This window comes from Rutilus rutilus (assembly GCF_951802725.1).
Source record: "Rutilus rutilus genome assembly, chromosome: 1".
Classification (NCBI taxonomy): domain Eukaryota; kingdom Metazoa; phylum Chordata; class Actinopteri; order Cypriniformes; family Leuciscidae; genus Rutilus; species Rutilus rutilus.
Window position 1 is genome coordinate 14,033,584 of NC_140209.1, and position 16,637 is coordinate 14,050,220.

Sequence of the window (16,637 nt, forward strand, 5' to 3'; positions counted from 1 at the left end):
AAGAATAAGGTGTATGTAAATACTTTTTTTTTATTTGAAGCACAATAATTATAATTAAATAATTACAAAAAAAAAAAAAAAAAAATTTTTTTAAGTGTTTCACTGAGCTGCCAAACTACAACATTTTAAGCAAAATAAAACATTTCAAAATAGAAAGTGCTACTGTTTAAAAGTGCTTCCCTGAACTGAGAGACCTAACATTTCATGGCTCAAATTCATAGCAGGTCCCCCCTTGCTGTCGCATGCCCCTCAGATGGCCAACACTTGTAATTTGGCCTTCTTGGCCTTTGGCCTTGGCTGAACCAGCTTGCCACGCTCTCCCTAGCATCAAAATCTTCCAAACTGGGCCCCTCCACACTGATTCTTATCAGATCTTCCACTGTGTCTGTGTGAAGGGATGCTCTGGTATCTGATTTGATTCTCTTCTGCGAAGAGAAGCCTCTCTCACAAACAGCAGATGACACAGGAAGGACCAGCAGAATGTGGACAAGGTGCAGTATGTTCTGAAAAACATACAAAACACATCAAAACTTGGGGTGTACAAGCTGTCAAAGTTGTCTTAGATATCAAAGTTGACATAAAAAAGAAAACAGTAAAACCTTGTACTCTGAACAGTATGGCTCTCTGGTTAACATCAGCTCCCAAAGGCTGAGGTAGGTCTTGTCCTTAAACATCCTGGTGATTAACAGCTTCAGGCCCACAAACTCTTCTTTTGCCAGCTCAGTGTTGACACCATTTCTGAAATTGACATGGATTAAACAGCCAATCAGTGTTTAAATGAACAGGATTGCTACCAGCACACATACTGTGTATTTGTCCATCATGCTACCTTGTGAGAACAGGGGAGAAGTGATCCAAAAGGAATGCAAGGTCATCAGCACCATGGTCCACTAACTCCTCTTGGTCTTCAGGCCAGCTGTCATAATTGAATTTGACAGCATTTGACAGCCTTGGCGGTTGCAGATTTGGCATAATCCTCTCCTATTGGAAGAATAAAGACATCTTAATAAATGAGTAACAGAATTTCTGATCTGTCAATGTGTTCATAAGACAAAGTACACTTGCCTAGGAGGCTACAGAATCTTGCTTTCAAATGTTTGACAGTGGATTTGATTGTTGCCTCCATTGCGCTTTGAAGTTTAGTGTTAGCAGTACCATCTTCTGCCAGCTTAGACACTTCCCCTTTGAGTGTAACTGTCTGTGTGTGTGACAAAGCATAAACGCATTGTAATTCGATATAATAAATATTTAGTTTTTTAGAGTATTTCCTGTATCAGAAACAAAACCATAAATGTACCTGGAATTTGTAGATTGGCATTTCACCATGACCCTGCTCATCCTGCTGCCTCTTCTGCAGCCTAAGGTCAGCCAGGAACTGGGACAGTCTGCCACCAGGCTTAGGTCTTGCAGCCATCACCTCTGTAGTCACCAGCAGATTTCCAAGAGCACAAACTGCCTGTTTAGAAATATCAAGCACTTTTACAAATATACAGCTGAAGCTAATAACAAATATAAGTTAAAATCATATACCATTCATCTCCCTTACTTGAGGTAGGATGGTCTCATTTTTCTGAAGTAGGAGACTAAACTTGGTTATTCCAGCAAAAACATCAGTCAGAAAGTGACAAAAAGCCACAAAAGTGCCATCTTCAATTGATTTCTTGACCTGTATCATACAACCACATCATATTCAGATACAACATGGATGGATAAACTAAATTCTTACTGAAGTTAAAGAGGCACTAATTTAATGAATTCCCTGTGGAAATGCATTGACCTTTGTGGCTCTGCCTGCAACATCTGCATTGGCAGAGGACCCTGCCAAATGGTCCATATGACAGTGGACTGCAGTGAACTGGCCTTGATGGCCATTCTGTCCGGGTTTGAGGAAGGTCTCTAGGGCCCTGGAGACATGTGGAAGCCATCGTGTTCCTTTAACCCCACCAGGCACTAACACATCCACTCCCAGGTCCTCTCCAATCGCCTTCAGCTCCCTCATAGATTTGGGACTAAAATGATAGGTCTTCCACACCAAATGTAGCATATCATACACTTGACGGATCATTGCATTGTCCTTCTGGACCGACAACATGGCCAATTCCAATCTGTAAAGATACATTTAGATACCTCTTTAAAAGAAAATACACAAAAGCAGACAATGTGCATTAGGCTGTCAGGTACAAGTCTTAAGCCTACCTGTGTGGCATACAGTGAAAGGGTATGATAAAATCCCCTGCATCTTTCTGTAAAAGGGCTATAACTCCCCCTTTGCTACCAAGATTAACTGCAGCTCCATCAGCCCCCAGAGCAACAGTTTTTTCAAGCCAGTCTCTACACTGATCCCCAAGCGTAGCAAATGCTTTCTTTGTGGCGGCATAAATTCCTAATAAACAAAGAAAAATGATAATGCAGGTCACTAGTTTAATGTGATCAAGGCTTACTTACATTTTTATTTATTAATTTTGATATCACTTTACAATAAGGTTCATTTATTAAACATTAGTAAATGTATTAACTATCATTGTTGAACTAACAATGAGTACTACATTTGTGACAGTATTTATTAATCTTTGTTAATGTTACTTAATAGAAATAAATCTGTTCATTGTTTGTTCATGTTAGTTCACAGTGCATTAATGTTTTATGTAATTAAAATACATAATGTTGTATGTAATTAATGTAAGATTTTAATAAAGTTTATTAGTAAATGTTGAAATTAACATTAACAAAGATGAACAAATGCTGTATACGTGCAGTTCATTATAGTTAATGTTAACTAATGTAGTTAACTTATGAACCTTATTGTAAAGTGTTACCTGAATTTTCTTAGGTCTATACAATTTTCTCAAGATATTCTATATTATTATATTCTATATAATATAGTCTATTTCATATGTCATGCTATATTGTGGGTAGGCCTTAACATAGGGTACACCTACCTTGTGCATGACCATGCTCCACTTCAATGTGTCCAATTAGTATATTGACCGGTCTCCCTCTCCTCAAGATCCGGCAGTAGACAATCACACACTCCTTCGTGGAAATGTCTGTGTCACCGTCGATCATAAATGACATGTATGTGGAATCCGTGATGGCAACAGTCGTCTTTTTTTTTAATGTGTCGGCTATTACCCCAATAAATTGGGCACAAGCAACGTCATTGCTGTACGTCGGGTTCACATCTAATCCATTTTTCTTCATCAGAATAATTTCCAATCTAAATTTAGTGAATGGCAGCTCTTCTTTTGCGATGTTATATGTGACGTTGAATTTTATTATCATCTCTGATTGTTCTGAGGACCTGATAGCTGCTGCCTGCCGTTGAAATGCAGTCGGGAGAGGGGCAACTTTAGTCAAACACTTATCACGACATGAAATGTGTTTTTTTGCAATATTGTGCTTTTTCAGCGTTTCGATCCGAAACGTCGTTGATCCGCTTACAAATGCACTGTTCCCTGCCATGCTCTGGCCACATTCATTACAATAAATGCAGTGCATTACGTTTTCATTCTTATTAAACCTTAACCAGGGAAACTGGTCTAACCAGTCTTTGCGAAATGTATATGCTTTTCCCTTTTTATTTTGAGTCTCTAGCTCAGGCTCGTTAGGCTCTACCTCCGTCTCTGAGTCGGGTGCCATCTCCGACGATGGACCAGGGCTTATGTCACAGCTGTTGTCGGAGCATTGACTGGGGCGAGTGTTGGGGGGAACAGGCTTACTTTTCTTCAAGAAAAAACTCTCTATGGGTCTATTTCTCTTCATTGTTCGTCGTCTGTTTTCTTGTGTTTATTTCGCTGACGCTGATTGCCGTAACTGATTCTCTGGTGCTCAGGTCGCAATTTCAATCACACAGCACGGAGCAGTGTAGGCTATCTGGACCACAGCCAATCAGTGGCAAAGACCCGCCCCATCTCTGCCTCTGATTGGTTTAGACCATTAGACATGGTTTATGATCCAACCATGAGTGTGAATTCCGTCAAAGGAGAACAAACGCTTCGTTCGTGAAGAGGTGGCGGATGCGAGGACGTTAGGTGCACCGGTGCGACCTAGGAAAATTTTTAGTCGTACTCTTACAAATTTTGGTCGCACTCTAGAGCCCTGTTTCATGAATATAAAAGTTGGGTGACCCTCCCCCTAGACTAAAAAATGTTGGATGACCCTCCCCTCAACAAAGAATAAAAAGACATGACCCTCCCCTATTTTCCTCCGGTGGCCCCTTTCCATAAATACCGAACGGTCCCTAAATTGTTAAAATTAACTGCAACAGATACTGCTAAATCCTTTACATTGAGTAGCCTATATAATGACTCACGTGAGACATTTTAAATATATACATAAATAATATTCTATCTATTACACTTGGAATAATGTTGCTTGTGGTGCTCTTTATTTGTAAAAGTTGTATGATCGTTTTCAGTTTCTGCACATTTTAATGAACTAATTACTTTATTGTGATGAATGTAGTTATCATAAAATCAAACTTTATCAAAGGCTTTTATCATCTATCCTGACTCAAATAATGTGTTTCTAACAGCAAACACTCAGAAAAAAGTGGTGGTGGTTGAGGAGAGTTCCCCTGATATGATTGTAAAGCGCTTTGGGTGTACAGTAGTACCTCATTCATTCATTCAAAGTGAGATGATCTGCTGATGATCCTGAATGGCTTGTTGAATGAGTGTTGATAGTCTGAGGCTCATCAATATTAACAGATCTGCTGAAAACACTCTTTATTTCATGACAATAGTTCCTGTTTTCACCTCATTTATTATGCTGATGTCTTCAGATCTCCTGTAAATTGACACTTAAAGTTAATTGCATTGGTGTCAGACTGAGGGGATTTGTTGGTTACTATGTAGGCTACATTTATTCTTTAGTCTTTCTGCGTTGAACTATTTTTCTTACTATTATTTATATTTGGAATAATTTCATTACATTATTTATATTCTTTTACCAATAAGTATAAAATGTTTATTTTATTTTGGGCAGATCAGCTCCTCCCACTAAAATTTACCACAATTTAACCCCCTCCCATATCAATTACATCACCAGTGAAGCTCCACCCACACCAATTCACATCATCAGTGAAGCTCCTCCCCACAACAATTACATCATCAGCGAAGCCCATTGTAATTCCCAAATAAATGCTGTAAATTCCCATCAGCTGCAAGTGAAGTCAAGCATCAGAGCATCAGGAAGAGCTGAAATCTGCAAAGACTGAGTTTATTAAAGAGGACAGTGAGAACATGAGTGATCCAGAACCCTGCAGAATGAAACACACTGAAGATCCTGAAGAACAAAGAGGTTGGTGTTTATTCTTCATTCATTCATGATGCTGAAGAACATTCATGTTAGAAACATTCAAGCACTTCATCACATTTAGATAAACAGTTAAACTATGAAATTAGTACAGATTTTCAATAAATGTTCAGCAGAGGGAGGTTGGATTGTCATATTGATTGTCAACATCAAACAAAGTATAAGTTTATATTTGGTTCACAAGTTTATGCAACCATGTCACAGAAATGTTGGACATTTCTCAATATAGTATATTATATTATATTATATTAAATATTATATTAAATATTATATTTAAGCAATAAACAGTAAACTGTATCAAGTAAATTACATTTCCAGAATGACTGACAGGGTTGTAAGTGTAACTTAAGCAATATCTGACTTAAGTTGTGTTTATCATAAAGTATATAATTTCTACAGTTATAGAGATCATTCTTCTAACATAACTTTGGTAACAGGGTTGATGAATACAGTCAATGCTACAGTTTGTGTAAAAACTGAGATTATTTTCTTGTCCTCCCATCATGCAATAGAAAGAGTCCAGATGATGTCACTTCCTGAGTGTTTCACAATTTTAGAAATGCTCTGTTTTTAAAAGAGGAAAATCATGTTAGAAGTAACAGTTTAAAGATGGACTGAACTGAAAGAATCAACGTTGATAACGTGTTGTTTATGACAATTAAAAGTAAATTACACAAAAAAATTGAATTAAAAATATCAATATAGCTCTTTTTTTTAAGCAAAACAAAAGTTGCGTTTGTTGGTATAAGAACACTGGCAATTCCGATGACGTCACTGGCATGGTAGGACCTGCGAAGGTATATAGGCAGCTCCAGGTCCTATATACAGATGAAAATGAATAATTTTAATGACATGGGTATCTGACTACCACCACACGCCCGGCCCGACACATTAACTGTAATTATGAACCCGAGCCCGATTTTAACCCGACCATTTTTTTAATACGTGGGCCGTTATAACCAGGGGCGGCGCCAGATAATTTTTTAATGCAGGTGCTGAGGGGGTGCTAGATATTATATATAAATAGTATTAACCTATCGCTTTGAGTATGTGAAAGGCGCATTATAAATACATTTTATTATTATTATTATTATTATTATTATTATTAATAAATGAGCAAACAGGCCACTTAATATTTAATATTAAATTATTTTAATTATCACAATTAAAGTATTAATTTTATTCAATTGAACAAGCACAACATTCCGCATTCAATCAAATATTCTTAAAGATGTATTATTATTAATAATGATAATTAATAATTAATTATTTCAACATTTCTCATTATTACGTAATATGTACATAATATGTGTGCGTGCAACAAGCAAGATGTGCATTTGTAAATCCGGTGATGCGCGTGCATTGATTTTTATTAATAAACAGTGTTGACTGCAAAGATGAAGTTGACGATCGCCATCTCCGTACTGAACGCGCCTATAGAGAGAAATGCACATCATGGATTACATAATCAGAGAGTAGCCTATTTCTTTTCGTTTTGAATTGTTTCGTTTAAAGACATTTCAAGCTTTCTATATTTCTCATGTCTATGTGAGGCATACACTTAGTTTTGGTTAAGTTAGGATGAGATGCGCTCCAGTTCACGTGTAATGCAAGTGACAGCGCGGACGCCCGCCCCTCCATGATTATATTGTCTGTTATATTTGCTTCTTATTTATTAAATACAGGCAATTCATTGATGAAAAAATATAAAAATTAAGATACAATTTATACAAAACGAAATTCACTTTAAAGAAAGGCTTTCTACAAAACAAAACTTAATGAAGTGGTCAACATCATGTCTGACCCGCTCCATAACTCTCGATATATTGCGCATCCTATCTTACTCATGCTGTTATTTTTTTTTTATATTCAACATAGATGAAAAAAAAAACATTATAAGATTTTATGAAACTAAATGAGCTTTTTAATGGCTACAACACATATAGTAGGCTTACAGACTCTCTAAGTACAAATTGCTGCACATTCATTTACTTCTGAATTTTGCACAGATAAGTTGAAAGGCATTTGTTTGTGCATAGTAAAACATATCTGCAACATTTATCAAGTTACCGGATAATTGTGCATGCATTTATTAATTATTATCTTAAGGAATAATGCAACAAGGATGAAGCATGTAAACTGTGTTGTTTGTTTATTCAGAATGAAATGGATTGCCGAATGAAGAAACGTAAAAAAAAAAAAAAAAAAAACGTGAACTCCCTCTGCATCAACAATGTGCCCTGAGACGATGAACATCAGCTAGCTTCAGGGTGGGTAGAGAGGGACATTGGAATCTGTTTACAGACCTGCTGTGGTTTAATTAGCAGCTAGTAAATGCATTATTATCGAGATGAGTCATGATTTATACAGTTTATATGGTCGGAGTGGTGGCTAGCTTGTGGAGTTTGGCAAAAGTGCTTCCAACGTGTGTTTAGCTGCTAGCTCTTTCCCTAGGTTGGATCGTTTGGTATCTAGCTTGGTTTTGTGACTAAATTTCAATTAATGAGTGTCTCAGTTTTGTTGAATGCTATAAAGCCTAACGTTACACGTTATATGTGTGTGTAAGTGAATATGTACATGTTTTGTGTATGTGACAACGTTACATCCAGCACTTTGCTTAGTAACTTGCTATCATGATAACAGTTAACATACTTCTCTGTCCTCTGCCTTGACGTGAGCGTTTCAGTGCCCTGTCTCTGCGGTAACATAGACAGCATTGGCGGTGTTAGTTCTTGCCATTGTTCTATCGGTCTGCCCTGTACTATAGCCTGAAAAGTTTAACATTGACGAAATGGCCTCAGGTTTAACCCTCACCAGTAAACCTGTTGTATTGAAAGTACAACTCTCTAAATAGGTTATCGCTAAAAAATGCTCACTACAGACTCGAAATCCAGGGGCTGCATGCAATGGCTGCTCTGCTAGTGTTGGTTAGCAACGGAGCAGCTTACCATGCCAGTGACGTAGCCGAATGTTTGAATCTAACATGGCGGCGCCCGTGTAACAACAACATTTTTAACGTACCATTTTATCCCTTTTAATAAATTCTGCCACTTTAATAATTGTACCAATGAGAATAAATAAAATACATCTGTTATATCACCTTTACTCAAAATTCCAGTTCAGTTCATCTTTAAGGCTGAAATAACCTCAGATACTTTGATCTTCTGAGATACGGACACCACAAACACACACAGGCATCTGTTTCACAACCCACAGAGTGAAGATGCAGGGAAGCTTTTTCCCTTCGGTTCTTCCTTCTCATTTGTTCCTTCTCCCACTTCAGTCCCTCTACCCATTCTCCCCTTCACTCAGTTCACTCAGAGTGATCATAGCAGAGTATAATGTTTGCTGTCAATGCTAGTGAATTAACAGTCATGTTTGGTATCATTTGAAATGTCTCAGTGCGACTGGTACAATGCTCTCATTTCCAGAGAAACAGACCAAAATGAAATAGAAGTGAGGGAGTTTAGAGATGCTTTTTCCTTTTTCCATCCAAATGATCTCCTGTTGAGTTTATGAAAAATCCAGGGGTTGGATGAGTTTATGAAAAATACATATCGTTTCGAAACTGAAATCGGTTTACCGCCCAGTATTAGTCATAACCTCCGACTAATAATCAGACTTATGAGTTTGTGACCGTGAGATCAGCATTATTGGCCGGGGTGAAACTCTATGTAACACTGGAATCCAAATGAACCAGTAAAATATAATGTAAAGAGTTAAATAGAATAATCAAGAGTCTATTTAAACTATGATATAAATGACTAATAATGAATTGGCGTTCCAACTTGAACTTGAACGCAGCGAAACTTGTGTTTCTGGTTTCCCACGTTCACATGCGAATGAATGGGAGTCATTTGAATTAAAAGTCTAGTGTGACTGGACTGTAATAATTAAAAAGCTTTAAGTAAAATAAATTAAATATCAATCTAAACATTGGTATCAACATTATGAAACTATTGTATAATTTGTAGTGCTAATATTACATTAGATAATTGTGTCATTGATCAAATATATTTAATAGTTGTTTGCCACAGAAACATGTTATTTGTGTCTATAATGTTTTAACAAATATTATTAGAAGATCAATGTACCTCATTTATGGAAAGTAGTTTTTGCTATTACATCAGAGCTCTTTTTATGTCCTTTCACTTCACATTCCTCTCTTTGAATTATTTTTGTTGTACTGAAAATGAAATACATTTTTCTCTTTGATTTCAGACCTGATGGAAGTGATGGAGGAGAGTGAAGAACTGAGTGAAGTGAAGGAGGAGAGTGAAGAACTGAGTGAAGTGAAGGAGGAGAGTGAAGAACTGAGTGAAGTGAAGGAGGAGAGTGAAGAACTGAGTGAAGTGAAGGAGGAGAGAGAAGAACTGAGTGAAGTGAAGGAGGAGAGTGAAGAACTGAGTGAAGTGAAGGAGGAGAGAGAAGAACTGAGTGAAGTGAAGGAGGAGAGTGAAGAACTGAGTGAAGTGAAGGAGGAGAGTGAAGAACTGAGTGAAGTGAAGGAGGAGAGTGAAGAACTGAGTGAAGTGAAGGAGGAGAGAGAAGAACTGAGTGAAGTGAAGGAGGAGAGTGAAGAACTGAGTGAAGTGAAGGAGGAGAGTGAAGAACTGAGTGAAGTGAAGGAGGAGAGTGAAGAACTGAGTGAAGTGAAGGAGGAGAGTGAAGAACTGAGTGAAGTGAAGGAGGAGAGTGAAGAACTGAGTGAAGTGAAGGAGGAGAGAGAAGAACTGAGTGAAGTGAAGGAGGAGAGTGAAGAACTGAGTGAAGTGAAGGAGGAGAGTGAAGAACTGAGTGAAGTGAAGGAGGAACATCATGTCAAACCTGGAGAAAAACCTTTGAGAATCCACTCTGGAGAGAAGCCATTCACATGTGATCATTGCGGGAAGAGTTTCACACGCAAACAAAGTCTTAATGTTCACATTAGAGTTCATAATGGAGAAAAGCTGTTCGCCTGTGATCGGTGTGGGAATAGATTCACAACCAAACCAAGTCTTCAGATCCACATGAGTGTTCATACAGGCGAGAAGCCGCACACCTGTGATCAGTGTGGAAAGAGCTTCACACAAAAACAACACCTTCAAGGTCACATGATGATCCACACTGGAGAAAAGCCGTACGCATGTGATCAGTGTGGAAAAAGTTTTTCACGATCATCATCTCTTAATCTTCACATGATGATCCACACTGGAGAGAAGCCGTTCGTTTGTGATCAATGCAGCAAACCATTTCTCTGTGCATCACACCTGAAGAGACACCTGACAGTTCATACGAAGGAGAAGCCGCATTCATGTTCTGTGTGTGGAAAGAGTTTTTCACTGCGACAAACTTTTCAAATACATCAGAAAATTCATACTGGTGTGAGAGAGTACGTGTGCTTTGAGTGTGAGAATACTTTTACTACAGCGAACAGTTTAAAACGGCACCAGAGAATTCACACTGGAGAAAAACTTTACAAGTGTTCACACTGTGACAAGAGATTCATTCAGTCATCAAATCTGAAAAGACATGAGAGGATACACAACAGAACAAGTCAATAGTTTGGAAACATTTCTATTTTTAATGTTTTGAAAGAAGCCTCTTATGCTCATCAATGCTCCATTTATTTGATCAAAAACACAGAAAAAAACTTAATATTGTGACTACAATATTACTACAATTTAAAATAATAGTTTTCTATTGTAATATAATAAAGACAAATTTCTATTTTAATTAAATGCTGTTCTTTTTAACCATTTATTCATCAATGAATTCTGAATAAAGTATCACAGGTTCCAAAAAATCATTGAGTAGCAACTGTTTCCAACAATGATAACCATTTTGCTGTTGTTGTCAGCCTGCATTTCACATAATAGGCCTATAGGTGGCGCCTGGGCTGCAATGAACCAACTATGATAGCTTTCAAATGGTGAACAGTGTATCAAAATACATTGGCTTAACCAGGGACGGATTATGACTTGTAAAGGCCCTGGGGCCAGTTATCTCCAAAGGGCCCCCCCCCCCCCCCCCCCCCTTCTCCCAGTCTTCTTATCCTGGCCTATTTCTTCCCCTCCTAAAGCTGAACTTAGTCTTTTCATTTTTGTCTGTGTCAGTGACGAAAGTAAACATAGGCTCAACTGATATTTATACGTTTTATGAATCATTTTCTTAGACAAGTTAATTCACTCAAGGCTACCAGGAAAGCTGTAGCCTAAGTCAGTATTGTCATTAGGAACCTTCTGCAAGCTTTGGAATTTGAAAACGACTGTTTTAAAATGTTAAAAGTCATTTTAAATAATACACATTATAGACTACGTTTACCGCAGTTGGTGGAATTGGCAGACGTTCCCTTAAGCATTGTGCGCTGTGGAAACTCATCAAAGCATTCTCAGGTATAATTATGCAGCATTAATGCACAAATGATTTTGAATGAATATTTTCATCCTGTCGATATGCAATGGTCACATTATGTTAAAACTAATCTTGCTATTGATATCTTTGTTAGACTACCAATCTGACTCATTTAACTTAGGGGAGACCAGGGACAGTTGCAGCACTTTTTGCATTTATCTCAGTTACTCAGAGACTATTTGGACTAGACCAACCAAATTTGTATATATTAAACTTGCATCTGTCTGCTAATTACCCATACCATTTAAAGATGATTATATATGACATATCGTTCACAGTATTTATTTGAATGGAAGAAGTCAGATGTTGCAACTGACCCCAACCCAGGGGACAGTTGCAACACAACCCAGGGACGGTTGCAACATGTTAAAAATACCTTAAATTTCACAAATTAACTTAAGCTTTTTGTCTCAATGAGCATAGAATTCTGAAAATATTAACTGTTTTAGGCCTTCTATATTATTTATTTCAATAATATTATTGTAGCCTATTATTTATTTATTTAGTCATATTTATCAAATAACAGTTATTGAGTTTTGTTTGTTCATGTGTAGAACATAGGCCTACATAGATTCAGTGTGCAGGTGTTACAGATGCTATTTAGTACACAATGCAATGCAACAAATTTGCAATGCAACAAACTTTTATTAAACATGCAATTTATAACTTGTCCCCGACCCTATCAGCCATGACAGAACATCATGTGCCTGCTAGACGACTCTGACCATGTCACTTAGAAGTCAACAACACAATAATTCAAACTAAGCAAGGTTTGATTAATTCATACAAATTTTCAGGACAGTATGACAAACATATACCTCATGAAAAAATTTACTTTCATACCTCCAAAACAAGTTTTGTTCAATAAATGCAGCAGAAGATGTTGAATATGTCTACTGTTTTTTTGGTGGGGGGAGGGTCTAACTGTGCATGTTCAGTATGAGTGTCATTGTAGCTTGTTTCTGATTGGAGAAAAATGGCATGTTGCAACCATCCCCATGTTGCAACTGTCCCCGGTCTCCCCTACAATAGAGAGAACAGGACTGGCACGAATCTCTTGCTGGAAGCTTTGATTAACAGCTGATATCATCATCATAACCTTAAATGCTAAATTCAATGTGCTCTACCTAGTATTGTTCTAACTTAGTTATGTTATGTAAGGACATAAGATCAGCAGATCTTATACAGATTCTTAAATTTGTAACTCCACAGGGCCTTCATATTCACATAGGGCCCAACAGTAAGTTCCAGGAAGCCCTCATAGTCCAAGAGCCTTGTTTAAGAGGCCTTGTGTAGGCTATGGGACACATATATTACAGAATTAATAAACATTTGTTTTCATTGTTAATGGGCTTTCTGAACCAAACTGGATTGCGTGGCCTTAAACCCCAGGGCCCCCCCCCCCCCCCCCCGGGCTTCTGGTAGGCAAGGGCCCCTGGGCACTGGCCCCATAGGCCCGGTCAGTAATCCATCCCTGAGCTTAACACAAGTAACTTGAATACTACTTACCATTAATGTGAATTTTGGTGCTGGTTTTGTGCAGTGCTTTGTAGTCAGTTAACATCCATTGTTTCAACGATGCAGATTTAGATCCATCATAAATGTAAATTTGTCTGTAATTTTCAAACGATTTATGAATGACTGGAAAATTACCGCTTTAATTCACATTGTCCAATGAAATTTGAACTTATTGTGCCGATGATGAATGATTGGTGTATTATACTTTTTACTATTTTTTATTGATTCGACACACTACCTTTGATTATTGAAAAAAAAAAAAAAAAGGATTGGTTTATTTTTTCCTGCCGTCGAGCCATAGGTAGGCTACTCACTGAAAGAGCCACATTTGGCTCGAGAGCATCAGTTCCCGAGCAGACTGTGGAATACCTACGTTTACACTAGTGCATTTTCATTTTAAAACGCATAACTTTAGCTACGGTTATGCCTGTCGTCCACACTAGGCTTCTCCGGAGTTTAGACCCTTGAAAACTGAGACTGACCCCTTCAGTCAAGTCCGAAGCAGGACACGCAAGTGACGCAACCCATAGCAACGAGTCATGGCAACGGCACCTCAGACCATAGACAGTAAAACAAGATGGACGACGCCCCTTCACTCTCTTCCATTGATGAAAACTGAAGGTGCCAAAGTCCTAATGTGACGCTAACATCTTGCGAAGATTTGGGACCTGCTTCTGCGCAGTAGTAACGCGGGACCTGTGATTTTTTAAAATTCAATATTCTGTTTCACTTAAACAAAGAGGTTTGTATTTAGCAATTTTATAGAAATGATTGTGATGTTTGGATAACAGAAAAATATGGTTTATAAAAATAAATATTATTTTTCTTTTCACATTCATGAAAGCCAAAAATTACATTTCTATATGTAAATTAAACATGATAGGATTCACATAACATTTGATAAAATAAATCGCAAATGTCACACCAAAATGTTACTGTGTGAGATGTTCTCGACACAAGCTTCGAAGCCTTTCTATTAGGCGTAATCACAGGGGTTATTTTTTTATGATGGACACACACATCTTACTACAAATTGAGATAGACAATTTAATAGAAAGAGAGTTATATAATGATTTTGCTAATGAAGTTGCTAAACAACATGACAAGGACACAGACACTACAGTTGTATTAATACAATAACACACATACATTAATACACTAGGAAAGCTTCTAAAAAACCTATTTATTATAACTTAAACTTATTTAAAGAAAAAGTTTTGTCTTTAAATATTTCTTCAGAATTTTTAAGGAATCTTAGTTTTATAGGATGATAGGGATAGGATGGAACAGCATTTGCAAATCTTTTACTATGATTTAAAAAGTTGCCAAATATAAAAAATAACAATGTACTTGTTAGATCTAAGGTTCCATTACATCAAAGAGTATAGAAGTACCAAGAGGCGAAACTCCGCTGCAGTTTTGACAACAGCCACTAGGTGGCACTTCGGTAGCGCGGCCGCCATTTTGGACTGAACCAGCGGCTTTACCGTTAGCACAACTACTGTATACAGCATTAACATTAAGAGTGGAAATAATTGGAAACAAAGAAAACAGTGTTCTGCCATCAACTGCAACATCTACCAGTGTACAACCAATCAACTAGCATTTCATAGATTAGATCCAGAGAGGTAAAGTAGAAAAGGTTTTTATTAACGTTAAAGTGAGCTAACGTCAACGATAACAGGTGCTGCAACGTTAATGTAAGCTATCCCATAACCGCAGTAACAGTTTGCTAATGTTATGTATTTGGTCGAAATTGAGTCAAGACTCGAAGTGGGCTTTTTAAATCGCATACTTTCAGAGATATATGAACACCTAAACTGGCAAATGACCGCTTGATTTAATTCATTGTTATCACTAAATTATCCTTTTAACTGTCACCTTTTTTTCGCATAAACATGAAAATCACTATCCAAACTTAAATGGTTGTAATTCAAGAATGCTTTGGAATATAGACCTATGGTTGGTCTTGTTTTAAAGAAGACATTTGTCAGATTATTGTTGAAGTGAAAAAAAATTATGAAAGTGAAACAGAAATAAGTTATATAAGTTTGAGTTTATTAAAATGTACAAATTTAAACATAGAATTAGTTATATTTTATATAAATTATATATATATATTTTACAAAATATATTTTACTCTATAACTGCAAGAAAAGGAAAGCAAAAAATCTGAACAAGTTGTGTTCCACATTTTATGTTGATCTTTCTCTCGCTCCCTCACCCTTTCTGCCGTGTGCTCTACACGGTTTGGAGCTGCGCGCTCTTGCTCGCTCGCTCTAGATTCCGGGAGATTTTAGCTAATTTGTGGGCATCAGGGAGCTGCTATCAATATGCGGGAGACTCCCGGAACTTCTGGGAGACATGGGATGTCTGCTATAGAGATATTAAAAACTAGAAACTACTATTTAGTTCATTTAACCGCTTTTGAATTTGAACCGGTATCGTTCATTTCTATGACAGCTGTGTTGCGTTCAGTCCAAGATGGCGGAGCTGCAGCTCTGCGCATGGGTGCGTTTGTTTGTTGCAATGGAACGTTCTATTGAGTTTCGCCTCTTGGTACTTCTATACTCTTTGATTACATCATATAGAAAAATAGATTGTATAACAAGTCCATATATGGTCAGTTCCCTTTCAGTCGAGAATGTCAGACGTAGTCGACGTCGACTGAATGGGGATCAAGCTAAGGGAGCCTGTCTTCTTTGTACTACTATTTAGCCAATTCCAATTCCAAAAAGAAAAAGATGTCATTCCGCCAGTGCGTTTCTCGATGCATTTGTTCCCTGTCTCTCTGTAACGGTCACAATTGTTGCATCACGTGTTTGGGCTTACAGCACGTTGAAGCAGCTTTATGGGCCTTTCACACAGGACGCGGTATGCGCGGCGCTTGCCGCTGGGTTCAGCGTTGCCCTTCAGATACAACGCGAAAAAACTGTTTACACACATTGCCTACCTACAAGTTACCTGACTGTTAAAACACAACTAATTTTAATGTAAATCTGTCTGTCTATGAGACGATCATTCATACCATACGATGTCTTAATGTAGTTATCATAAGATCAAACTTAATTTGGACACATTATGCTGCTGTCATTATTTATCTGTTGATGAAGTGAGTGTCATTAGTGATTGTTTTTGTATTACTGATGTTTTATCCATGTCATGTTGTGAGAAATAACAGTATTGTCTTTCAATTAAGCAGTTTTACAGGCTTTTATCATGTATCCTGACTCAAATAATGTGTTTCTAACAGCAAACACTCAGAATAAAGTGAGATGATCTGCTGATGACCCTGAATGGCTTGTTGAATGAGTGTTGATAGTCTGAGGCTCATCAATATTAACAGATCTGCTGAAAACACTCTTTATTTCATGACAATAGTTCCTGTTTTCACCTCATTTATTATGCTG